The sequence below is a fragment of the Anopheles darlingi genome, chromosome 3, assembly GCF_943734745.1.
Source record: "Anopheles darlingi chromosome 3, idAnoDarlMG_H_01, whole genome shotgun sequence".
In the NCBI taxonomy this organism is placed as follows: domain Eukaryota; kingdom Metazoa; phylum Arthropoda; class Insecta; order Diptera; family Culicidae; genus Anopheles; species Anopheles darlingi.
The window spans coordinates 63349542-63377041 of NC_064875.1; the positions used below are offsets into that span (position 1 = coordinate 63349542).

A 27500-nucleotide genomic window follows, 5' to 3' on the forward strand; every position below is an offset into this window, starting at 1 on the left:
CCGCCGGCATCGATTGTTGTTGTTGTTGGTGTACGGCATTACAACGCGTCCCCCTCACTCTACAAGTGAGGTGAGAGAGGCGGAGAGGGTCGACGGTGAAGGCCACGCGCAATAAGAAACTGTCCCCGTTCGTCATCGTCAAACGTCAGGTCTCTGGAGCGCCTAGCGACGAGGCTTTGCTGGAAGGAAATTCCTGCTCCCGGCGCAGAGAAAGACGACCAAGAAGTCATGGAGTGTGGAATGCAATAAAAAGCTTCTCGGGATCTCCGTTTATTGTCCGAGCCGTGGGTTTAGCCCGTCCGCCAGTTGGGATTGGTGAGAAAACATCGTCTTAGTGAGCCCGTGATGGCGGGGGGTTTTATGACTCCGTAAATCATAATCCTGCTCTCCACCTCGGGCTCCATCATCGGCGCACTTGCGTCTGAGATGCTGGAATTCCCGTTGCTGTCCACGCGCTTTGGCTGGAATGTTAGTTTCGTTGGAGAAGAAAATCAATCACCGAGGGCCGGGCTCCGACTCCCTCCCGGCTACGGGGACAGGCGTAGCAATCTATTACTTTGTCCGATGGTGACGATGGGCCGCCGATGGTGAAATTATGCTGCGCCATAAACCGGCTTTCCAACTGTGGATCAAAAGCCGAAGTGTAAAGTGGCCTTCCCCATAAGCAAATTTGTTTTCGCTGCTGTTGCTGCTGCTGCTGCTGCCGATGCCGCCACTATTGCTACTGGCTGCCTCATGGTCAGCGTCCACCGAATGGCGCCTCCTGATTTCACTCTCCAGTAGCAGCAGGCGCAGGCCCGGGATGGCACTGAATACCACGGAAGTGAACCTTTCTCGGAACCCGCGAGACACTTTCCCTTTTTTTCACCTGCCTCTGGAGAGCGCCTTTAAGGTAGTCGGCCATTAGTTGATGATCGAAAGGGGGAGAGGAGAATGAGGAGAAGACTGTGGTCGGTGCTACTGCACCTCATCAAAAGTGTCATCAACGTCAGCGTGCATGGAGCGTCGATGCGCGACGAAAGCTCATCTCGACTTGAGAGTGACAAACGCGACAAACCTGGGCTTTTGATTGCTGCCACTACTACCGATGATGATGATGATGATTGAGTTGCATTTCGTGAAGGTGTGATGGCGCGAATTAGACAATCCTTTGATCTCTCTCTCCTAGTAGCTCTTTAGTAACCGGTGGTACTACACACACCGCACTCGAGAGGGAACGGCTTAAGTAACTTGGGGTGCGCTGCTGTTCCCCGCGATCTGGTGTGTTGTCTCTGCCGGTGGTGCCGGCGCCCGCCCATCACCACCCACGGGACGGGGGAATACATATCTGATGAGGTGTAATCAGCTGAAAGTGGTCCATTAGTGGTGGCAGCCCGTGCATTACTTAGGCTAGAAATTAGAGTTCAAAGAGGCCGTGAGGCAGAGGCAGGGAATACGATTACGTGGAATGGACGCGCTAACGTTTTTCGGGAAAAGTACTCTAGAATTGTTCTACATTGTGTGTAGAATTGTTCTGCTTCTAAAAGACACAAACAGGTAGTTAGAACATCTCTATGAGAGTTCAATAAGTGCTTCAATTATGAAAAACACCAAGTACAATAAATAGAAACGAGATATACTCATTACGATTCAATATCATGTCTCTGCATCGTTATCGAACGAATTTAACCAGCTTCGAGTTTAGCATTTCGCCTTCGAGAAACTCATTAAAACTAGTATCGTTCCTGTCATCCCGCATCTGGCTCACCTGGGAGCACTACGACAAAAGTTGTTCGTAGGATAGTCCACGAAATAGACAACTTCGGTTGAACGAGAGAAGCTTGTATCGCCTGATCTTGCTCCCAGTTACATGCTACACATAACTTAACATACTCCCAATGCACACCGCGGCGGAAGTGGCGTCTTGCTGTTTCGAAACTATAGCTCCCCTGCAGCATTATGCATGCGACCACGCACCTTTGAAGCATTGTGTTCTCTCAGGAGAATTTCATGCGCTTAGGTAGCAAATTTGAAGATGATAATGGTTCTTGGTTGTGTCAGAAAGGATGCTTGCGATGGATTTTGCATATTCATCATCGAACGCTGTGCCGTTTTGGATTCATTTGCGCATTTCCGAAATCCCGGAATAGCTGTTGCACAAAAAGCAACTAAATCATTCGGACAAGTTTCACAGTAAAAGCAAATCCTACGCTCCCTGTCAGTGTACGGCGCAATGACACAGTCGTAGCCTGCTATTGCTGTGCTTGGCTTGAAACGAAAAAGCAAAAACCAATTCCAGAACCCCCTCGTGCATGACTGAACAATACAGCAGCCACGACGCTGACGACGACGAGGACGTTCCACTTCCATAGCCACTTATTGTCTGCATTTTTGTGCTTTCCGTTTAATCATTCCATGTCTCTGGAGAGTGCTTTTGGGCCGCCCCGTATCAACGTTACGCTAGACGACTAAATCGTTCTTTTTGCTTTCTTTCTCTCTCCCCCTTTCCATTGCAGGTAAGCATCATCTTCTGGCGAATTCTCGTCGGTTTGCGACTCAGCGGAAGAAGCTGTGCAGCAGAATGCGGTAGAACAGCAGTAAGAAATGGGGAAAAATGCTGCAATGTAGCGACAGTTTGGATGCATTATTTAGCGACAGAATTACCAGCCGGTACCGGAGTCATTTTGCATTGTGCTAAATGCACTACTACTGCACGGAGGTTGTGAATGAATTATGAAGAAGAGAATGCACGCCGAATGTCGAATCAACGAGAGGACAGAGTTCTGTGGAGTGGCGTGTAAGACAATTAGAGACAATCAGTTCGTTCCATTTGAGACAGATGATGTTTTATAAAACCGTGGAGTATCACAGACTGTGCCCGAAATGTGTGCTTTCCCAAAAGACCGATTACCGGTGCGACAGCTGATCGATGGCTAAATATTAATCGCTTTTCAATTACGCGCAAATCGAAAGACTCTTGATGACTTCTGACCTTTCGTGATTCTCTGAACTTTCGCCCCCATTCGAGAAGAAAGCAGAAACCCCCGAGGTCGAGGTCATATCGGCTGTCAATTCCCCGGGTATCCTGGCGTGTACTGGCCGTCCCGTCACGATTGAAGATGCAGCAGCACGAGACGAAAGAACACTGGATAATGAAGCAAACATTACTCTCGCGAAAGGTGATACCAATTATGGGGCCCACTTCGCCACCATCAGATCGATGCCGTCTGGTATGGGTTGACGTTTGCTGTTCCGTATCGAGTAGCTTCAAGGATTCCCGGTAAAGGGTGGCATGCAGTGTGGTGACGCTGGTTGGATCTATTTTTAAAACTTAATTATTCCGTTCAGCAGCGGCATCAGAAGTAAAATGAAAAAAAAGCTCGAAGCTCCTGCCGGCACCGTTCATTCGCCATGATGGCGTGGCGTATTGTTTTATAGGCTCGCGTGACAGAGGCACTACCGCTTCCTTCAGTGTGTTTCGGTGGTCATCTCCCGCTTATGCTCGAGAATAGGCCAGAACATGAAATGTTGCTTGTTTTCCTTTCTCGCCCGTTCTTTTCCCGGTGGTAATTAAGAGTTTATCGCCAACCGGCCGGCCAGCCAGTCAGCCAGCCAGCCAGCCAGGCATGTCTGCCAATCTGCCTGTACTGGACTGCCAGTGTACGGGCGGGTTTTTTGCGCAACGAGAAGTTAATCCACTCTTTATTGGCATCAATCCATGGAGGGCTGCATGAGATGTGGTGCCGGTGATTGGTGCAATTGATTGGCATCATAATTGGTGATTGTATTCCACGCGATCCATGGACGGTGGTTGAATCTGGATCGATTCTTAATTCGATCACCGTTGATTTGATCACCGACGGTGACTGTGTCTCCTTCTTCGCTTCTTAAGCTTCTTAAGAAGTCGTATCTGATTTGCTTTCAAATTCATGAAAGAATACTCAAGATTCTTGGCAGGTCTTCTTCTCGCTAGATGGAACCTATTATTACTGAAAATAATTTTTTGTAATTAATTCATTTTTCATATTTTTAGCCCATCATCAAACAGGCCAGTTAATACGAACTGAAAGTATCCGCTTCATTGTCACGAGGCACGGAGAATTTTTTGTGTGTTGTTTTATATTGAACCTCCGAGGCAAGCGAGGTCCAACAAGTATCCTCATTGGCGCCAGGATACGCTCGAATTACTCCCACGGCCGGCCCAGTTAAACGGTTCGTTGCGCTTACGAATTGCTTCTGTTTTCTGTCTTCCGGTCCTCGCACGGTCTCAACACAATGGACAGACACAACAGATAGTGACTCTTCATAAAAGTGCGTAAATACCACTGCTACCCTTACAGCGGCCAAAAGAAACGGTCAAATCCTCCACCAGAAAAATGAAATAAAAATAAAACGACGAAGCAAAGGCCGACCTCCGCGAACTGGCCAGCCCACCACGAACCACGAATTCGTAAGTGGCGGCTTCATGGCTCATTTGACGCACCGCACGGACGGCCGGCCGGACGTAGGGGGAGGAGGAGCAGGTTTATGCGCTGTTGCCATTCCGATTCGGCCATTCCAAACCGTCGGTCGGCTCCGCGGAGGAAGAATCCATCATAATCCACCTCCGGTTTCGCAAGATGCAATAATTCTTTCACACCTTTTCACGGGGCCACTCGACTCGCCACTCTCCACACTCTTCCTCTCTTTCTCACGTTGGCCAACAACCGTCAACCGCGGTCAATCAATTCACCATCTGCTGTTGCCGTTGGGGTTTTAGGTTTTGAAGAGTGGATCTGATCCTTTTCCCTTTCGTTGCTCCGCTCTGGGTGTTTGACCTTTTTTTTGTTATATACAACTCGATATCATTTCGCGGTTTTGATTTGCGATTTTGCGAGATGGATTTGACTCAAGCTCGCCCAGTCTGGTGCGCCCACACACCGGCGGAGCAACTAGCGCGCACCATGAGGTCAGTGAGAGGGAGAGCATAAGTAATGGTTTGTCCAATGCACTGTGTGTGCGGGTTGGCGAAGAAGAAAGGGCGAGGCCATCAACGAATCCGACTACAAAACCTCTCCATCACGTGGGCATTGTGACATAACGAGGGGAATTTGGCGCAAGAATGGTGGCAAAAAGGGACGAAAAATTAATCATTTGATTGGTTGAATTCGGTCTTTTGGGATTGCTGGCATATAACTCCTGCCGCGGCGCGGTGCTTTTGCCACCCACAGCAAAAGCCGTGCGGCGATCGCAACCTCACAGGGTCAATGCGTGTAATGCGCGTGAAATGCGGGAGGGAAAAGCGACGCCGATCGGTGATCGATGAAAGTGAATGTGATTCATAAGTATGTCTAACAGGGGCCAGTTAGCGACGGTTTGCTGAGGGTGCCAGGTTGCAAATTGATCATTTTGTTATTTATGAAGGGCCACAAAACGGACCCGCGATCGATCGTGCCCCACAAGGTCAGGTGATCGAGTGAAAGAGCCACAAGCTTGAGTTTTGATGTGCTGGCCTGTCTCAATCTTTCTCTTGTAATTCAGAGGAAACGATCGTACTGGATCTGGTTTTTTGAAATGCCCATAAATTGAACTGAGCAAAATCATTGTCCTGATCTTTGCTGCTCCGTTTTTGTTGTGATCGATCGTAGGTTAGTGAAGAATTCAATTATCTGCCAAACTTATTTTTAATTTTCAAGGATTTAATAAACTATTTTGAAATGTTTGATTTATTTTTACTATTTTCAGTTGATTTCTTAAAAAGTTTTACATTGTTATGGCATAATCAGCACATTTGCGGGTTTCATTCAAGAAATGGTTGCTTTTCGAGAATAATTTTTCTGTTTTTTTTTTGTTATCTTCTTTAAATACATTCAAATACAAAATGAATCAAGTATATTTTATGCAACTGAATCATAAGTATGTTCCTTTACCATGTTTTTATCTTATTGAGTAGAAGAAATTAAATTTTGTCATAACCTAACTGGCACTCAATGATTGCCGATAAACACTTAATCTTCCTAATAGCTATGATTGGCCACAAAACCATTCTTATGCCTTTCAGTTATTAATGATAGGAGGAAACCCCCAAAAACCGGATTTCACACTTTCGAATGACGTCAGAATCAGGAAGGCGCCGACAGTAATAGTCAGTAAGATATCTGTTTAGATAAAACAGGAACTGTTCCACACACACACACACACACACACACACACACACACACACAGACATGTGTGTAATGTGCTTGCATCATCAGGTCAAGTGACGATAAGCGATGCTCCCATCATCATCTCCTGCTGTCCATCGCTGCACGTTTCAATCTGTTCAAACAATGCAAACCATCCATTGCTCTGGCAGCAAATCGATCAACAAACGCGCACTGTGCGCGCACATCAACCATCAAGTGAAACTCCACTCTACAGCGCACCAGAGGTTGATTTTGAGGCGAGATCGATCGGCTTTTGGGGTGGCATAATTGATTCACTCATGTTTCCACTTTCATCGCCAGCGCAAGTGAAAAAGTGGAAAAAGAAAATCCGTTTAAGCGAACGATCGGATCGATCGCATATACGGGGGGATCCCCTCATTAATCGAACCACATCAGGAGAAGAGAGGCGGCTGTGTGGCGGAGTCGGAGTGATGGAGTTGCGTATCTGTTAGGCAGATCGCAGGCATGGCAGCTGCCATCATCTCGTGTGTGCGCCTGTATGTATCGATGTTTGATCTGCCAGTGCGATAAGCCGTTGCGCAGTCATAAGCCTCACCCAAGCCCAACGATCGGCCACGATCAGCAGCCATACCACACCTTATGGTGGAGCGGAGCATGTTTGATTTATTTTTCGCAATTCCCAGCACCCAAGGGCTACTTGATGGTGTGGAGTCTGCATCAAGAATTTAATATCCGATTCCGTCTGAGAACCGAAAAAGCCAATTCTCGACCGTGACTCGACCATGCTCGAATGCTGGATATTGATTGGATTTTCTCTTTCGCTCACACACGAACACACACATCCGGTTGTTTGATGATGCTGTATGGTTCTGTGCCGTCCACAGACGCAAGCTCGCGGTCCAGGTGGCAAAAGTGGGCGGCCAAAGTGAGCCAGACCACCCACGGTAAAAGTAGATTAATTTTCGGTCAATTACCCCGAGCCACGGATCCGTATCCGAATGACCACTACCTCGCGTGGAATAATGTGGCGTCCAGAACAATATGCCTGCAACCCTTCAGCGTGGCAAAGGGTTTTTTATGCTTCATGAAAGTACTGTCCCGTTACTCCCGCTCTAATGATCATAGTGAACCATGTTTTCCGGCACTGTTTTTTTGTTGTTACAGAGAAGGAAAAAAACATTTGAATGTACTTTGCCCAGGCATGTAGAGTAGAACTCCTCGACTCACCATCGGTCAAATAGAGAGCGTCATCGGTGTGATGACTTCCAGCCCTCCAATTACGTGCCCCGCTCCCGGCGGGGCCAGATCGGTAATTTATTCCAGGCCTAAGGTCTCCGGAGGTCAACTGCCCGGGAGCCGGGTTGACCGACATTTCAGTGCCCCTTAGTCAAGGTTTTTGGGATTCCATTCCACCGCCGCCGCCGTAGTCGTCACACGGTGGTGGTATGAGCGGCGTGATAAGCGGCGCAGAACCGACGGCATGGTGGTGGTCGTCACTGACGATGATGATTGGTCTCGCTGACGGCGGAAGAGGGCCGTCAATTGGATTGATAACAACGTCCAGCTAATAGCGTGCAGGCAGGCCACGAAAATCGTGTGGTCGCTTATCTGGTGGGAACAAACACATGCTTTCGTCGTCGGTTGGGTTTTTGGGCGGCTATCGGATCGGTGCTATCGGTGCTTTTGAGTGCGGTTCGTCGCACCGCTACGAGGTTATAATTACTCATCACGGTGATTTGTTATTTTTGGGGTGCGCGACAACTAGATTTGTCAGGGTAAATGCTTCCTTTTAGCTCTTATTTCAACACACTCTTTAAACACTAAATGACCAATTAATTCACTATTAGAGGTATATAACTTTAAACAATCTGACACACCGGCTTCTGAGGTCATCCAATACCGAACGCACCAATTGCGTTGCTGGTGAGAAATGGGACAGCAGCCCCCCCATTTATGTGTCGTCTCTCGGTGCTTTCTCAGCTCAGCTCAGCTCAGCGTTTCGGGCAGCTGTTTGTTGTGATGCAAATCGGGTTCAATCCATTGTATTATTTGAAACAGTTTCTGGCGTGTTGTCGCGTTCGCCCGGAATTCGCCCCGGCCCATTACCATAACAAAAACGGTGGACGTCCACTTTTGGATGTGAAAGGTAAAGACCAGTCGCTGCTAGAATGGGACAGACTTTTTTTTTTGCATAAAATTGTGGTGCAAAGCCTCCTGTTCCTGTTGGTTTGGAACTGGTTTGGGCGAAATCTTCAGAAACGTGTTCTGTATTAGGGAGTTTCGTTGTCATGGACATTGGAGGATTACTTTGGTATTTAAGACATGGACTATAAAGCAGCTCGTTAAACAAATTCCGAGGTATTTTAATGATTATATTCCTGTAAAGACAAGCTCAATTCGAAGGAATACACTTGACAGCAGGATACACATTGTAGTGGGCCTGGAACACAGGATTCAGATACGCTAGACTTTTTCTGTGAATGCACCTTATGCCCTAAATCGTCAGATCGTTACAGTATTGCTGTAACAAGATCCACGTATCGATCGTTTACAATGTTGTTCGATCGGCGTATCAATCAGCTATTCGGTAAAAGTATGCGACCCCCGGCGACCGGCGCGTCTCATCGACAAAAACCACCCCAGAAGATCGATCTCGGCCGCCGTCCTTTTAAGGATACGTCAATGGCGTGCCAATGTGCTAAAAAAAAAACTATCCACCAGGAGAAACATTCGCGTTCACCCGCCGCGTCGTCTGATCGCGTCTTACGATCGACCTGAAATACGACCCGCATCCCTTTGAATTGCATCAAGTAAGTGCCCTCAGGATCGGACACCACCATTCGTCCCTGTTTTTAATGTATTCCTGTGCCTGGTCGTTGTGTTTGCGGTTTTATATGGTTCCTTAAGGTCGTCCAGGATCACGGCACACCAAAGGAGGGGGGAGGGGGGGGAGGGAGCATCAAACGTAACCAACGAGACGAGGGTTTTTCCCTCCCATGTCATGTTCGATTCCCGTCAATCCCGATGCTCTGGTGACCAATCGACAGTCGAGCCAGCCAGTGAGAGCAAGGTGTCTGGCTCTAGGTCGTGCGGAAGTCGTCCTACCCTCTCCCAAGGACGGCTAGTGTGGCTAGTCCGGCACAAGAAAACCGGCGGACCGGCGGAATGATGGTTCAAGGAAAGGCGCCGAGCTTCATTTTACCAATTTGGGCCATCAGCCAACCCTCCTCCCCATTTGCCGGTGGCTAGGAGGAGGACCTTCAGCATCGGAGTCACCATGCGACGATGCGCATGCGAAGGGTGATCGAGTTCGAGCTGCAGTTGGTGCGTCGCGTCACCTGAGAGAGGCTGCACACCGTGCCGGGGGGAGGGGGAAGGGGTCTTCCGTGTCGCTGCTGCCGGTGGTATGACCTCCGTCCGTTTGTCGGTCCACCTAAACTGGTGAATCCTGTTTCCTGAGAGCATCGAACGAACGAGAAACGAGGGGGGGGAAAAAACAAAAGAAGAAGTTAATTTGGAGTGTGGCAGACGTTACCGAATATGGTGCGTCTGCTCTGTCTGCGCTCCATGGAACTGAACCTCGCGGTATCACCTTGCAAACGGGCACACCTTCTCGATGGCGGCAAGTGGCTCTATAACTCTCCGTATTTGCTTCAGTTAACTAAAGAAACAGCAAGTGATTGCGGAAAGTTCTTGGAGGGTTACTTAAATGATGTCCTGGTCCAGCTTATGAACCTCGAGTCCGACTACGAATGGATATTTGATCACGGGAGAAGCTTAACTTTTAAATTGTATTTTAAAGTTTGCCACAATTCTTTTTTCTGCACGTCTTTAATACTGGAGCATAACTACTTGCCACAGCGCACTAGTTAGCGCCTTCTTCCCCCTCGGTGGGGGGCTTGAACCTATCCCAATCCGTACCAGATTGCGCCACAATACGCCCGATGTCTGGGCAAACATCACGGTATCGGCGAAGATACTACACCACAAATAAGTAACTCGCCTCCATCTCACAGCAGCGCCACCCTTTCACTGTGGCTACAGCTGATGAGTTTGTCATTTTTTTTTGCAATTTCTGGGCTACGCTCGCGAGTCAGTCTTCGCATCGCACCAGATTCACACCCTTGGGCTCTATAGCAGTCTGGGCAGCCAGACAGACACAAAGAGAGCGCGCCGGGAAGGTTCACCACCTTCACGATGTGGTCTCACGTAATGCGGCGATCGAACAAAGACAGCTTCAACTCCCTGCCCCCCTGGTTAGCAGGCCGGCCGGTGGACTGGTGGTACAGTGCATCTGCAAAGAATAAGGCCACCAGACCGTTCTCGTTGATGTGGAGGAGATGAGTGTTGTGTCCATTGACACGTGACTCGTTTGGCTTCTCTTGTTCTTTTGTTCGATTACGAACAGTCTGTTGACTGTTGTTATGTTTGCTATACCGCAAACATCTGGAGAAATTTCTTTGTGTAAGTCCAATTATGAGTTGAAGAGCTTGGCCTTAGACTTACTTACCTTACTGCATACTTACGTTCCCAAAAATCTTTAGCCGTGGCCACACGGGGCGAAAACTCTAGCGCAAACGAAAAAATTAATGCCAAAACGTTTACGCTTGCCGTTTACATGCTGTCAAACGATTATTGGTCCGTGGAGCGTAAAACCTAGCGTAAAAGCTTTTTGCAAACGGTAGGGCTCACAATATGTTCTTTTTGTGGTTTACATCGACAGTGAGTGATCATTGCTAGTGTATTCAATCCTTTTCTTCAAAAAAACGATTTTAATTTCCTCAACCCGGCCATGTAAACATATCGAAGCGCAAAAGTTTTGGCATTAATTTTTTCGTTTGCGCTAGAGTTTTCGCCCCGTGTGGCCACGGCTTTTGAAGAACTCTTAAGGTAAGCTGAAGAGTTTGTCGGAATTGCGCTCCCGATCCCGACCACTCCAAACTCACTTCTTGCTGCGTCAGGTTCGTCATCGGTAGTCGCCGGCGGTACGGATGTGTCTGGTTGGCTACACAGCAAGTCTCGCATAATCTTGGATGCCAGACAGTCAGCTTCCCTCGAGCAGAAAACATCCAGACACGACGCTCCCTCCCTCACCGTGTCTCCTCAAATTTGTGCAGAATCCTTGCAGAATTCTCCAGAATCACCACCACGGTGTCTGGGTGTGTTCGTTCGATGCAGCATAACCGGAATGGGGAGGTGGATCGATTGCAGACGATAACGAGAGACGACAGAGAGTGAACCTTCTGTGATGCTGCCCTGATGCCGATGCTGCTAGTGCTCCTGCGGTTGAGCACCACCGGACCCGAGGAAAGGACCTTTCGCTTTGTCGCAGACCCATTTTTCATTCGCTGATTATAAAACTCCCCAGACAGCTGTGTTCCAAGCGAGGGCGCTACGTCTACGTCGCTTGATGCGTCTGTAATGGTGCACTCTCGCTGGTCGGTCTCTACTCCCAACAAGGATTCGCCCATTTTTCGGCGAATCGGCGGGCGGGCACGTGCTGCTTCTGCCACTCGGTCTCGGTCTCGCTGCGTTCTTCGTTACGGTAGGTCCCGGGTAGCGCACCAACTAAGGACCAAGTTCCGTTCGAGCGTATCGGAATAATTGAAGCAGCACTCCTAGCACGGTCTCGAGACTCGTTCGGTACTTTCCAGGCAGACTTACCAGACACAACACGGCGTTCTGCTGACGGAGCGGATGGCTCTTTTTTTTAATGAGATCTCGCGAAGACAGATGCTACCGCTGCTTGATGGAAGTTTCGAAGTTGAATGATTTGTCAACGCCTGCTCTGGGCCGCTGGGGAAAGTTATGCTACTTCAAACACAAGTATTCTTGCTGCTGCTGCTGCTGCTGCTCATTTGTTTATCATTGCTCTATACGCAAAAACATTAGTCAGAGCTAATCAGCTTTTCAATATTCGACATTCATGTTTCATGGTGGGGGACAATAGTGCCTTAGTTCAAGCAAAAGCAACTCCAAATAATTGAAGCTTCTCCATCAAGGCGATTTATATGTCAACCTGCCCCAGCAAAAGGTCACGCGGGGGGTAAAACCTCGGGATAGCACGATCCCAGAACCTGTCACACATCTTGATGATGGTGATGTGATGATGGAGCTGTTCGCGTTGGTTGGTTTTCATGTTTGGGCGACGACGACGACGAGCGACCCTCCGCGCTTCATTCTGCAACCGTTGCAAAAAGAGGGGGGACTCAAAACACATTGTAAGCCCTCGGGGGCAAGACGGCGGTGGCCACGACGAGACAGCCTTGGCACTCCTTGGAGCTCCGGAGTTCGTTCTCCAGTCACCACCATATGAGTCACGCGCGTTTGCCGTGGCACTAGGAATCGGTTGTAGGAGGATACAATACATTGCTCCAAAAGCTTCTGGCCAATTCTCGCTCGCTGGTGTCGCGCGAGGTCGGGCGGCCGGCGCGGTTCGGTTTGGTGACTCATTCCTCGCCGACAATGCCGGCCGGTTGCGAGCGTAGGCACAAGGTGACAGCGGCAGCAGCACTACCGGCTTCCCTGACACCGACACCGACGTCGTAGCTGTCACCGTGTAAAAGTAGGTTAAGGATATTTCCACTTTCTCATCCACCATCGCCACCCCAACACCACCGTTCTTTACCGGGTACCGGGCGGTCGCCCGGTGCCATTTCACACTTGGTGGCATTTTGGGGCCGGCAGCTTTTATGTCGTCGTCGTCGTCGTCGTCGGAGTTTGTCGTCTAGCCCGAGGGGGTGGTTCGCAAAAGATGCGTCGGAACCGTCGTATCGTCCCACAACGCGCTATGCGAAGGTCAAGAATGTCTGAAATTACATTTTCGCCCAAGGCCACTGTCGTCGTCGGTGTTGTCGTCAGCGTTGTCGTTGTCGAAAGCAGTGGAATGCTTAGTGGCGTGTTCCGTTCCTAAGGAATCCTTGGGACACAAGCTCTGTCCGCTTGGAATCGCTTTCTGCAATCAAATCTCGTCGCTTCAGACGCATTTGGTGCGTGCGAGAGCGCCAACCAACATCGCGCACAACATAAGCAAATGGAAGTCACGTTTTTATCGTTTAGGGGAGGCGCCATAAAGCGCTGCAAGTTATCACCATAAGACCACCAACACCAGCTAGTGCGACCGTCGCTTCGCTGGGTTGTAGATAAGAATATGGGCGGTAGAATGCCGCTTGTACCCTGAACCTGACCTTTTTTCGGGGCTCTGCTGATGCTGAGCGAATTATGCTAACTTTCCTTTCCAGCACCAGCACCAGCGCACCAGCGCACCGGCTACTAGATCGAGAGCTTTTAGGGTTGCGCGCGCGCGGGATGAAATGCCAGTAATTTCGTAAATATCTAGGTTAATGTCTGGCACGGTCTGGTTGAATGTGTGTCAATTCTGGCTCCGTTCGTTCGTCGTAGGTTTCTGTGAAAAGGTTCTCCACTTTGAGGTAATGAGAAAGGATCGCGGGCGCGCGCGCGCGTTGCCCTCGTACCCTTGGAGTCTGGTTGCAGTTGGCTAACAACGTTACAATGTATCCAACCGAGTTAATTCGGTTTGTCAATCATCTTTCTTCCTGATTATCCATGCACACCACGTACACGTACTCGTGCAGTAGCAGCAGCAGCATCGCAAGTCTCTGGTGAGTGGCAGCAGGCAATCAATTGCAATTCCCTGGTGCCCGGGTGGTGGCCAGCTCGTGCTCTCTAGTAGCTCTGGGGGTTTCTCTCTTTTGACAGAGGCTATTAGATGCGAAGCAATGGCACCGCCAACCTGATGTAACTCGCCTATCCCACTCCCTTTAGTCGCTTCGATGGCTGTGAGCACTAGATCTGCACTGACGCAAATTAACTTTTGGGATGCTCCGTAACTCCAGGATACATCCAGCAAAGCCTGCGACGCAAGAGGAGGAGAGTATCAAGAAGTCTACTCAACTCAACTGGACCGGACTGCAAATTTACAGAAGAACTTTGACCACTTTTTGGTGGTTTTTCGGCCGTCCGCAGAACCACACAACTTTCCTCCCCACCCCACCCCGTGCGGTTGCTATGTAGGTCAAGTGAATTAGACTTGGTCAGGTCCCCGGGCTTGAGGCTCTCCTCGGGTGAAAGTGGTGCCACCTTTCGATGATGCCAAACGACCAAATCCCAGGGGGTGGGATATCGAGAAGGTCGTTGTCGATGCAAATCCGGTGGTCGCCGGTCGGGGCATCGGATGGATTGGTCTCGCTCTTCGGACCCGGAAGAAGGCTCCAGTCCAGTCCAGTCCAGTCTTAGGGTGGCCTTCGGTGAACGTTTTCACTTTCGCCATCGCCACTATCCGGTTGGCTCATTAACGGGCCCCGTCTTCGAGTGTCTAATGACCCGGGTGCCACCGTGGCTCCCGGTTCCGGTTTGGATTGTGGCATCGAACGATCGTCGTCGCTCCAACGCCAGCCGGGCAGGGGGGGGGGGGGGGGGGGGAACGATACATGAAACTGAGCAAAAGCGATGTTGAGGGGAAAAAGTAGCTAATTGATAAATAATTTACAGCATTTTATCCCGCTAAAATGTCTCGCACACCACTTTGATCGAGCGTAGTAGTTGCCTAGATGCTAGCTACCTGGAATGCCGCGTGCGTGTGTGTGTGTGTGTGTGCGCGCACGGAACTCACTCCGGCCCGGAGAGAGGCCAGGTTGTCGCACGGCTTCTATATCAAGATAAGCTGACCAGTTCAACTACACGATCTGAGACGGAAGACAAAATCAATTAAATATTTACTAAAAAACCTATCCCGGTGGAAGAGGTAGTGTCGTAGTGGCTCGTTCGTTGTCCGTCCGTTCATTCCATTCGCTTGCTGTATTGGGCGCGTCCAATCGAGTAGTTTATGGGGGGGAAGCCAAGTTTTATGGAGCCAACAACCATTTGCAATCGGTAGGAAGCAGAAGAGCAGGATTCCCCTGGGAGGATTACGCTCTCCGGAATGTTCAATTTGTGTAAATTGAGGGCTTAGGATGATCGGACATTGCAGAAAACTCGCTACCGGGCCAACGGTACCACTTTTGAAGTGTACCATAAACTTTACGTTTTTATCTGCATTTCTTTCCCGGGCCGTTTATCAATTATGCTCGGTTCGCTTGAATTTCAATCGACAAATGTGCAGAGTGAAACCGGAGAGCGCAATTTGCGTTAAGGGTTTCGGGGAAGGAGAAAGCGTTCGCTAAGTTGTTTGTTCCTTTAGTATCCTTTTTGAGGGCGCTAAAGGGATGATTCGTGGACAATAAGTCCTGTAGTTTAGTTCAAAAGCTCCTATAAATGGGTTCTGCGAAATGTTTGTAAACAATCCAAGTGTTTTCATTCGGCTCTTTCGTTGATCACTGTATCACCGTCAACATCTCACGTTCGCAATCTGTTTTCGCATTGATCGAGGAGCTTCATTTAGCAAATGGGTCAACACAGCAACACCCTAAGCTCGCTTTCTTGGTGATGGGCGGAGATGCCCACGGATGCACACCTCAACGATGCGTAAGTGCATCTTCATTAATCATCGTGAGACCCTCGAAGCTGCTAAACAGAGTGTTTTGGTTGGTTTCTCTCCCTCTATCAGCGATCACCAGGCGATTGGCAAATCGACGACGACGACGACGATGTCTTGTGGAGTTCTCTAAAGCGAAACGGCCAAGCTCAGTGAACCGGGTGGGTGGTGTGATCACTGAAGAGGAGAGAGGATCGAGATCGTTGTTTGTTCCAGCCAGCTGGAGCTTTGCAGAAAAGATGAAGCAATCGCGGGCATGCGTGGTGTGTTGTCGATGGCAGCGATGAGTTTTCCAAAGTGAAGTGACCGAATCGCTGGAGTCGCAAGCCTCACTCTCGCTCTCTCTCTGTCCTTCGATTCGATCATAAGCCCCATTCGCGTCTGGCCCAGTTTTGGCGGTTCCTACGCTGGATTGCCTCAGTCTCTGTCTTACGCAATGGCGTTTATCGTAAAATTAGTTTTTCCCGCCTGACGCTGACGCTGGCATCTTCACAAGAGCTGAGTTGACGGCGGAACTGTTGGGGTTGCGAATGGGTTGACGGATAATAAAAGGAAAAACCCCGTAGATTGCCAAAAAAAACAACAACCATGAAGCCCCGGGGTGTTACTGATTGTGTTGGGTGTTGGGGGTGCTACCGTGGATTTGAGCAATTTTATGAATTTACTTCGCACGTTTTATTGTCCACCATGGCTTGTTTCTCTCTCTCTCTCTCTGTCTTTCACTCTATCAAATTGGTCTGTCGCGCTAATCATCGGCCATTTGGGGAACTGGACACCCCTCTGGATCTTAACAATCCGTGGCATTAACAGATTGTAGCAATCTCATTTAGGTGAAAAGCGATCCAAATCCAGTGTTCCAGTTCGTTCGATTCCTTGAGAAATCGTTTAAACGTGCACCAAGAAGGTTTGGGTGGCACACGTGTCACCTCCCCCCACGGGTTTTGGGTGCCGTTAATTCGTATTTATCGGGTGCTGAATGTGAGCGAGAAAATGGCGAATAAATGACTTGATCACGGGGCTTTAGGAAAAAAATGCAAAGTAGTATCACGATCGATGACGATTCGAGACGAAGGTTTTCCTATTTTCCATCGGTAAATCGTCGACCAATCGTTGCTGACACTGCAAACTACCTTTTCCCTGGCGTATTTATTTGGGTTTTTGGAAGAAACGTCCGAAATCCACAACCTGGTAATACATCTCCTACAAGAACCATCGGTTGTGGACCAATATTTCTTTAAACTTTTATGGCAATAGAACCTGACTCGGTCGAGGCTCCTCACGCGCCACCTCACCACCATGTGTTCCACACATTCTTCCTGCTCACGTGTAGTGGTGGTGGCACGTCGTACGGTCATTTGGCTGGAACGTGTTCCGGAAGGTCGACCGACGGTTGCAAATGGCACGTCGTGTGCACAAAACTAGACCGGATCGGTCGATGGACTAGCGTAGCAGTGCTGGTCTTCCGCAAAAAGGGGCCACGTTTTCGTGAAAAATGACCGTCGATTGCGTTCGGCCAATTGAATATCTTTCCCAAGGGGTGGTAGATCAATTTCGCTATCCTGTTTTGTGTATTTTTTCGCACTGAAATGGTATTTTCGGGAGAAACTTTTTTGGGGAATCCGATTCTTTTTTAATGGTTCTCGAAGAACCGAAAGAACTATTAAGGTTCCTTCAGCGGAATCGTTCCTGGGGCAATTTCGTGATTTACATAAAGGAAATAGATTCTTCTTTCTTTGCAAATCATGCGCATCACTAATGGCGCTCACAAAACCGAAATGTGCAGAAGTAAATGATAATGATGTCTTTATCTGTAGGGAACTAACCAGTAAAGTCAGTCATTGAACTCCTAAAATGTTCTCTCTCTCTCTTTTGAGCTATAGAAACCATTTTCTGTTCTGTTATGCTGTTGCATAACAAAATAGTAAGAGAATGCGCAAATGAAAATCACCAATAAAATATAAAATCGTAAATAAGATGTAAGGATTGATTGGAAACGCTCAATATGTTTGATCCTTTAAGAACTATTAAATTTTCAAGAAAATTTGGGTGTTTAGGATTAGGATTACGTTGCTACAGTTATTTGATTGATTACACCTTTTTAATTCATTCCATTCCTTGAAAATTTGAGCATTGCATGACTAATGCTAAAATTATCTCCAATTAATTTTCTAAACTTTTGCATTACAAATGATAGGACATAATCGAAATGATATGTAAGATCCTGGCAGATTTCTAATCTGTCACTCAATAACGAATATTTGATTATGAGAAATCCAGTCAATAATTAGGAAAGCAAAGCTCCCCTCCCTCCCTTTATTGTGACTTCATCACTTCCCCCGTAATCGGATTATTACTATTAATAAATAAACAAATGAACACATTTTCGATGGCCGTTCGGCGAACCGGAGGAGTGGTACCAGTAAATGTAAGCAACACGCCGCACTAATTACATCAAGGTTCGGGCATCCGTTTTTTATTTTATTTTCCCTTTTTGGTGTGGTGGAGGTGAACACATTTGCATCAAATCATGGTCAAAGCCAGCGAACCGTTCGATTATCTCACCTCACCGAGGTAGGTGTCCCGTCGCTTCACACTTTCTCGTTACTCGCAGCCATTCGTGGTGGCCGAATGATAGCGACACGCAGATCGCAGGCCGTCGATCGTCGCTAATTGATGACACTCGCACGATAAATAACTGTCAACGGCAGTGAAGTGATACTGCAAGAAGCTGATGAGATGAGAGGCAGCTGACCAGCCGGCCACGCACATGCCATTATCGGACGGAGAAAAAGTGGAAAACAGTGGACAACGTCTGACCACGCTAATCATTATCACGCCAACCATTGCTGCGGAGATCCGCGCAACACAGCGCGCGCCAATGCAAATTGACGTCTCTGGTGGCGTCTTGTCATTGTTACCGGAGCCTTTGGTTGGAGGTTTATGCATCACCACGCCACCAGCGTAGGATCTACGACATTCCAGACGCATTGACGTGATGGTGTTGCTCGGGATGGAAGATATCGATCAGTTCCCCCACCTACTCGGTCAAGTGAGTTGTTATGTTTTGACCGCCAAGTGTCAGTCCTCGTACCGTGCGCGTTCCTTGTAACAAAGAAGATGGACTACCGAAGAGAGGAGCGGTTGAGGTCATCACAGAGGGTCAGGAGAAGACCAAAGCGTCCGAGATTCATCTTCCAGGGTGTGGCAATGATGTGCTCTACCGACGTGTATGCGTGTGCGTGTGTGTGTACGCATTATGTGGCAGTTGATGTTTGATGAAGTTGATGGCCGCCGGCTGCAGAGCATAGCAAGTGTTTGTGTGCACTTGTGATGTGAAAGGCCGGCGCTCTGCGGACCCGGTTTGTCGCTGTACGGTGCGCCGGAAGCGTCTGTCCACTTGTGGTTGGCATGATAAATGATAAATGTGTTGCGAGGCGTCGCTGGACACATCGGTGGACCTTCCTGTCTTCCGGGTCGGTCTCGTGTGGTTCAAACTAGTCTCTTCGTTTGCGGGCAACGACGCCTGTTGCCGCGACGCATTCGCTTATCGTGGTTTTTGTTACTCAACTACCCCACAAGTGAGATGCTTTCAATACGATGAATCATCTCTTGCACGATGTTTATGGACAGCATAAAACGCACGCGATCACAGTGTAGGCCCGGGACATGATTTACAGCACACCAATTGCATCATGCGTTGATTGTTTGGTTAATCAATTGGAAACATTTATAAACTTAGGAAAATTATTATTTTCGGAAAATGTTCATCTGCAAAACTAGTCTTGGATGTTTGTTAATTATTGTACATAATTGGAAAGCTAACTGTAAACTCTTCATTCTCACCTTGTTGTTTTGTTTTTTTTTTATAATTCTACAGTTTAGCAACCAATGTGAACTACGTTTCAATACAAAAAAATTTTCAGCATGTCAACTTAACAGGATACAAGTTGAGTATACTTCTAGTATATTAAAGATGTTTCTGAATCCACGATAGTTTTGTGGTAAATTTTGTTGCTGAATTTCCATTTTGACTTTCTTATCCAGTACCAAAAACAATATTTTGTTTAAAACTTATATTTTGGTTAACTTTCGAGCACCACATACGACATTTTCTTTCTGATAAAGACATACAGAAGATCACCGTAACATAGCACATTGCTCCCTGCTTCTCCCTGTCTATTACAATTCCCTTTGTTAAATTGGATTTCTTCATCGATGTATTTCCGTCTCGACAGCTATGTGACAATACGACACTCACCACCGGCACGGCTCGCATTGGCACACGCTATCGTAGATCTTATTCTTGATACCGGGTGCGTGCGTGCGTGCGTGTGCGTCTTCGTAGTGATATCGTCACGCGCACCACCATCACCGGCCACCCTTGAGGTCGTCATGCAAGAGTACGCAGAGTACATAATCAGCTGTTGGCATCTGTGACGCGCTCTAGTGTGCCCTACTATATTGCCTTCTCGGGTCAAACCTCGTGCCCGTGATTATGCAGCTGAAGCGTCGCACCCCCAAAAAGGGTCACGAAATATGCGCCACAACGCCAACCAACCAACCAAATCGCCGAGATGACCCTTTGGTTGGATAAGCGAGAGAAAATCTGTCATTTCATCAGCCCACCCGGTGCCCAACCACTGCGATCGTGACGCGCTGCGCGTAATGTTATTCCGCACCAGAAAGAAGCGCGTTATCGTCTGGTAAATGTGATTTAAATTTCCCAAACAGCAGTCACAAACACTGTCGCTCGACGCTCGGACTGGGGTTTGCACGGCTCGTAGTCGTAGGGTGTGTGTAATCCGACTAAATTGCGGCAATAATGCAGTTCGGCGGAGTGCGCACCGTACGCCGTACGCAAACTGTCACGGAAGACGCGGAATGCAGCCACAGCAAAGAAGACGGAGGTGCTGTGCTGCGCGCGGCGGTGGCATCTCGCGTCTGGCGTCTTTTTAAAACGATTTCTTCACCACGCCGCTGGGTGCATTGTTTGTGTGAACCGAGCGGTGTTGGTGTTTACCTTAGAGCTCGGCTTTACCGCGGCATGGCGCGTTCCCTCTGGCGCACTGCACCAGCCTCAGGATGACGCGTTTGCTCAACAATGATGTGTGTGCAGAAGGCTTTTGGACGTGTGAACGCGCACATGCAGAATGATGCGCATCCCTCGCAGTCGTTATCGTTCCCTCTCGTGGTCGTATTATGATGCACCGTTTCATCTAACGTGGCTTCATATTATGTTGCTGCGCTGAGTGGAGGAGGGTAATGGTTGGAGAGTAATTATGAGTAGATGCTGTGGTGAAAATGGCTCCACATTAGTGAAGATACTTTAAGAGGCATTTAGTTGCCATTGTTTTCGCGATGCAACTCACGTGGTGCACCGCACGTGTGACGATTGCAGTAGCGTCGATGGGGCATCTGGGCGATGCCGATTTCTTGCGGAAGTTTCTTACTTGCGCACGCGGACAATCTGGGGCAATCCATCAGTCAGTCAGTCGGTATGGACACGTGACAATATGTTCCACTATCGCCTTGGTGTATGTTGGGGAAGATAATTGGTGGGAATGGCTGGGGAAGCAGTCTTGGATGCTAAATGGATTATGAGGATCAAGTAGTTAGTTGGAATATTACATATAATGTGCAGCCAAAATGGGAACAGAAACAACTCGAGAATATTTTCCATTGTGAAGGATCTAGGTAATGAGCTTGTAACTGTATTTGCTACTAGAGCACAGTGTGGCCAAGGACACGATCAAGTGTCCCATTTAAACAGTTTTGTTCTTCTTCTACGTCGATCAGTTGGCGCACGATCGACCATCGAGTTCAAATCAAGTCCAACAACAAGTACGTCACACCGCGATCGTCCCTGACCTTGTTCGAATCGGTGACGACCGTGGCGCTCGCATCCGGAGGGGGCGGGTCACCGCCACTCTTCAAAGGAAAGGCCGATCTCGAAGATGATCGGGGCCGATAAAAACGCTGATCGTAATTAAGTAGAACCAGCGCGCGGACATGGTTCCGAAACAAAGACAATAAACCATCTTCAGTGGACGGTTTGTTAGCTCATCAGGGATTTCCGATGATGGGGGGCGGGCGTCTGTTGAGTCGTTGCTGCTGTAGAGTTTTCCGGTTTTCCATTTCGACCGTGAACACACGGTCGTGTGGACGGTGTCGATCGGAATGGGTTTTTCATCGTCGTCGATCCGCGCGATTCGAATGCATTGTCTGCAGGTTTCGGTGACACCCTAAATTGGATCACTCGCGATGAATGGCGATCCGCCCGTCCGTCCGTCACCGTTGTATTCACTTTAGATTCCGATCGCGAGAAGGTCGCGTCGAGCGGGGACCATTGAGTGGATGCGTCACTCCAGTTCGGAGTTGATGAAGCATCTCTATCTCAAATGAAGCAACGGACTGCAACGACTTCCTTCGTCGCCCTGCATATGCAGACACACTCACGCAGCGGTGTTACTAACAGCAGCAGCAGCAGTAGACCTCCTCCTTCACTGACGATCGTACGACTCGTACGAGTGGCCGATCAGTTTCGAAATGTCGATGGACACAGTCAACGAAATGAGCCTTTAGTGCTCTATCGCTCGCTGAGCCTCGTAATGATCGTGCATTTTATGTACCTTCCTCCGCACTGGTAGAGACTGGACCCCGCCCCGAGTCCACGCGATCAGCTGGATCGGTGGAAACGCACTTCGCGCTTCACCTGTTTCGTCTGCAAAAAAGAGAAGCAAAAAAAAATGATGAAAAAATGAGCGGGCGGCTTGGCAGGTTTTCCGGCAACAAACGGCCAGGCGGAACGAGCGCGCTCGTTGAAGATGAAGAACTGCCTGTCTGCCTCGTCTGCCTCTCGGCCGGGGAGGGGGGCTGCCGACCAGTGAAGCCCGATGAGCCATTAGTGTCTGCAGCCGCCAGCAAGCCAGTGAGACTTGGCCGCGCGTGGTGTTTGCCCTGGTGCGTTGGGACGTCGTGGAGTAGAATTTGCAAAAGTACTACATCCCTGTGTATAGTGTGTGCGCGTCGAGTGCGCTCGTGCGTTAGCGTTAGGCGCTTCGCGTTGCTCTGTCCCGTGGTTCGTCTCTCTAGTAGTAGTTGTTGCGCCTCTCTAGTGTTTGGTGATTGTGCACGCGCGCGCGCGCTCGTACGCTCATACGCGTTTGGCTTGTGTATATCCTTCTGTCTGTCTGTTGAGCGTCACAGCACGATTGTGACGCTTTATCACGATAGCGCAAAGCAAAAGGGTGTTTGGATTTGGAAGGAAGACAGGAATTCCTACAAGAGATTGTTGTTCTAAGACACTTTGGCGTGGTCCAGGATGGTGGATGCTGCACATTCCAGTTGTTTTTGATGGTAAGTCAGCGCCAGCTCAAGCTGCTCGTCTTCGACCGACATTTGTGACCATCATAAGGTGTCATCGGCAAGTTTTTTATGAACTTCCGGGGCCGCCGGCCCGATCGAAGCCCGTTCGCAGGCGCATCAGGTGGCACGTCGTACCCTCGTCTCGTCCCTGTGTTTGTGTGTTTCGGTTGCCTCCCGGCGCTCAGCGCGCTGTCAATGTCGAAAGTAAAAGGTGTTTCACTCCCGAAGGTCGTGGCTCGGTGCGGCTAGGAAGCGATAGGTGGGGCAAACCGGGGAGAGCGGACTGGACTCGGAACTGGGCTCGAGCTGAGGGTGGTGGTGATGAAGCGAAACACTCTGGGGGAGCACCGAGAACGTTCGCTCCAAGCGTCACAATGTGAGCTGCGAGCATTTGAGTCGAGTCGAGTCGAGTCTAGTTGGCACTGAAGTCAGTCACCCATCGTTACGCGTCCATTTCCATTCGAGGAGCAATATCGTTTCGCTGAGTTAGGAGTTAGTTTTTCCTCAATTAAAGCCACACCGAAGAACCAGAACTGCAACAATAAACACACACTTTTCCGCGACAAGCCTTTAGCGTAGCCGAGAACGGCGAGCGACTAAAACATACCCATCAATGTCAATGTCAATCAACGCGAAACATTCCCGGAACTGTCCGCCCAGCAGGGGTGATCAACCCGCGTCCAGCGGTAGAGAGTGAGAGAGTACAGCCAGCAACAGCAGTATTGAGAAGCCTCACCTCGCGCTCGCTGACAGTTTTGTGTCATAAAAATAAATAAACAGGAAAAGCGGTGTGTGTCTGCAAGAAGCACCCAAAAACCAGAGCTGCTGCTCCAATGCTTCCAAAAGGCTTTTCAACATAGGCGTTTATTACCCACAAAATCATTCTCTCCTTCTCTCTCTCTCTCTTGCTCGCTTGCTCGCTCGAAGCCATAGTTGAGCTACGGTGAATGTTTTATGGGGCCGGCCGCATTTTTGTGTGTTTTGACGTGGCTGGAAAACACTAATTTCAGGCTTATGGAGTCCGCCATTTTCGTCTTCAAAACGTCAGTTCAGCGTGACTGTTGGTGCTGGTGGTTTTTAATGTGGAACACTCCAACTTCTTAGTGTCTTGTGGTGGTCTTGTGTACTGGTGGGGAAACCTTAACAAAGCAAGTTGGAGGTTGTATCTATCCAAATGAGTTTCAGTCCCCTCTAAGAACCTATTGACTCACCTGTTCAAATGGCACGACTAATTGAGCAGTCACGGTCGCAGCTGGTAGATGCAGTCAACGTGCTGCAGCACTTGTGCAGATGAGAGTCCAAGTGGATCGCCATCCGTGGTCGTGATAAACATAGAACAATCCACGGTATGCCAGCGAGTGGGAGTGATCGGCGGCGAAGCTGAAACTGAATGGCTTATCCTAATCCGTTTGCTTTCTGGTGTCCGGCCCCTGCTAGTAATTCCCTGTGCGGAGGTTCGCCCTCATAAATCATAGACCCTCGCCACCAACCCACTCATACACACACACATAGAAACACAGGTGGCCGAGAACGAGCTCGAGTTTCGAGCAAACGAGCTGCATGCTGATCGGAATACCCACAAATCGCCCAAGAAGCCCTAACCGAGAGCGAGTAACCGCGACGAGCCTGAAGTAATGTTAGAAAAAGGAACGAGGATCGTATTGCGGGGGGGGGGGGGGGGGGGGGCGCACTGTTGTTGCGAGGACGAAACCGGTGCCAACGGTCTGTGCAACGACGTCAGCAGAGAGGGGTGTGCCTCGAATGCGTCGCTGGCACTCGGATCGACAGTGCTCGATGAACCGATCATCATCATGTGATGCCCGGGCGTTTAAGGTTCAATTGGAAGGGACACGCGTAATCAAGAAACCGGCAACCGGCAACCGGCTTACAACAACATGTGTCCCCCTTTCGTGGCGATAGGATTTGTCCATTTAAACACAATACCGGGGACAGAATCGTGCCTTTGCGGGATTAAAAAGGGATTTCGTGGAGTTGGCTTTCCGATCGTAATCCCTCCGCAAGCGGAGGTAATTTTCAATTCCACTTGCGAAGTCGTACGACCGCAACAGATAACCGTGCGTGGAGACATGGGGACGATGTCAATCGCATGAGGTTTGCACATCGATTACTCACAATTCGATTCGATTTAATCGGTGGATCGGTTAATCTCCGTTCCGCCTTTGGCCGTCATTCCAAAGATTGTCACCTCGTGCTCGCTGAGTTAACGTTGCAGCATTATATCCCTTCCCTCTGATATCATCGATCATCGTATTGATCTCTGATTTATGGAAATCCGTGGGCCAAGGACCCCGTTGCCTGCGCTTGCAGTTTGCTTTCGAGTAATGGCAGCAAATAGACAACACAATCCGGTCATGCGCGAGTTCGCACATAAATCATTAGCCACGCCGGCGTCTGGCAGCCCGTGCTCGGTGTATAAACATGTCTGTGTCCCCTCTCTGAGCCTTCCGCTCTGCGCCCCAGACTTTGTTGTCGATATCTCGGGGTTCTGGCGGATTAACGCCTCCGTCTTGCTTTATGCTTCGCGCGCCTTCGACTCCGACGTTTCTTTGCTTTGCGAGTGAGCGGGGGGAGGGAGCGTTCTGGACTAGGGAATTTGGGTGAGTGGGTGGTACGGCTATGACACATTTAGGATACCGAGGATGGAAGACCCGCATGTTAGCGGATTACCGGGGTCTTGCTAGGGTTTCCTGTTTGACCTTATGGATGAGCTTTTTAGAGGTGGAGCCACCCGTGGGTCAATCCAAAATGGTCGCTCGAAAATACATTCCATATTCAAAATGTGTAGTCCCGCGGAGGCCTTGATCAGGACTCTCTGCTCTACTTGCTGGTTCTAGCGGATCACAACAGCAATACGTCGATACTCTGGGGATTATGTCGGAAAGTAATTGGCGAGTGCAATTTTGACGTCGGTAATTAAATTTTCAATCTCGTCCGCCAACACAACATACACACATACGCCGGATACGGTGTTTTGCTGCGGTTATTGCTACTCAGCAATCCCAAGGCCTACTCGGCAGAAGCGCACTCGATCGATTTTCATACAAAATGCCGCTGGATGACTGGATGTGTTGTGGAAGCTCACATCACCAATAGGCCAGCAGGAACATGCGCTACAACGGAAGAGGAAGCATAATTTGATGTGAATATTGCATGCAGCTACCACGCATCAGAAGCAGCATTGCCCCCTCCCCGGGGAGAGAGAGAGGAGAATGTAATGCTAATTTCGCCGGTATTCATCGTGATATTATGTATCGCGAGCACGAGAGAGAGAGAGAGAGAGAGAGAGTTTTATTGAATTGTGATCGTAATTAGTGTTTGTAATCAAGAGGATTCACTTGCCATGCTTGCCATGCTTTAGGAATTAAGTTCATATTACCATCGCTAATGCGGTTCCATGAGCCAAGAAGCGAGGGTTCCAAGAGTTCTGGTAACCAAATATGGCATTTTGTGTGTGCCCAACTCGTTCTCGTTTCTCTTCTTCTTTTTTTCGGTTTTATTTCCGTTTCGACGTTCCCACTAAAACCGCGACGTCCAGCAATCCTACCTGTTCGCGGTCAGTTGCGTCACCAGCAGCAGCAGCAGCAGCAGCACTGGCTGGCCCTGTCACTGGTCGCTCACCTTTGAATGCAATCCCCACGAGTACACGAGAGCGAGAGAAGGTCCTGCTGCTGCTGCTGCTGCTGGTGCGTCAACCGATGGCCTCTGTGGCCTCCAATAATATCGAACCAGCTCTCGCTGCCGTGGTGCGCCTACCACCTACACACGGGTCGAGCCTGCGGTGGTGTGGCTGCCATCGAGCGCACTAGTCCCTCGAGATGTCATAAAAAAACGTGACACGCAAAAAAAAACGGCAACTTCCGCTGTTATGCGTTGTGGTGTAGTCTGCGTCGATTTTATTGCCTTACGCTCCACGCGAAGCCTGATTTGCAAAGTAGACGGACCGGCCCAGACCTTCCGCCACCTGAGAGAACGTCATTAAGCTCAATGTTAGCGGCGCTCCACGCCATCAGTGCTGGTTCGCAAGCATGTGTGAGCTAATGTAAACGAAACGAGAGGAATTCGAAGGAAAGCGGCATTTGGGTGTCAATTGATTGTTGTTGAGTGAAGAGCACATGCTCCGGTGTCTTCAGTGTTGTACGAGCCGTTGCTCAATTCCTGCAGCAAGTCTTCAATGGCAACCAGTAGATGGCCGGTGGTATCGGTGGGATTTAACCGTCGCAATCGAAGCTCCTCCCGGTACTTTGCGAGCATCGCATACAGACTGAGCAGCTCATGTACGAGGCACGGTTGCAGCATTTCTTCCGAGGCGTCTGAAAGGCTCTCCGGGTACCGATGGCTTTCATGCTCAGGAATAGTAGCTTCCTTCTGTGCTGCATAGTTTACTTCGATTGGAGCGTGACCGTGAGGCAGCTGTTGCAAGCTCTGCACGCACCTGAGATACGAACAGACGTAGTGCATCGGTTCCGGTGGACGACAGTCGGTGAAGCTCTGCAGAA

At 49.2% G+C, this 27500-nt stretch overlaps 1 protein-coding gene across 5 annotated transcripts in view; it reads left to right on the top strand.

Moving 5' to 3' along the window:
• LOC125954400 (supervillin) overlaps positions 1–27500 on the top strand; it is a 91131-nt gene that overhangs the window by 5685 nt on the left and 57946 nt on the right. The window lies entirely within an intron of this gene.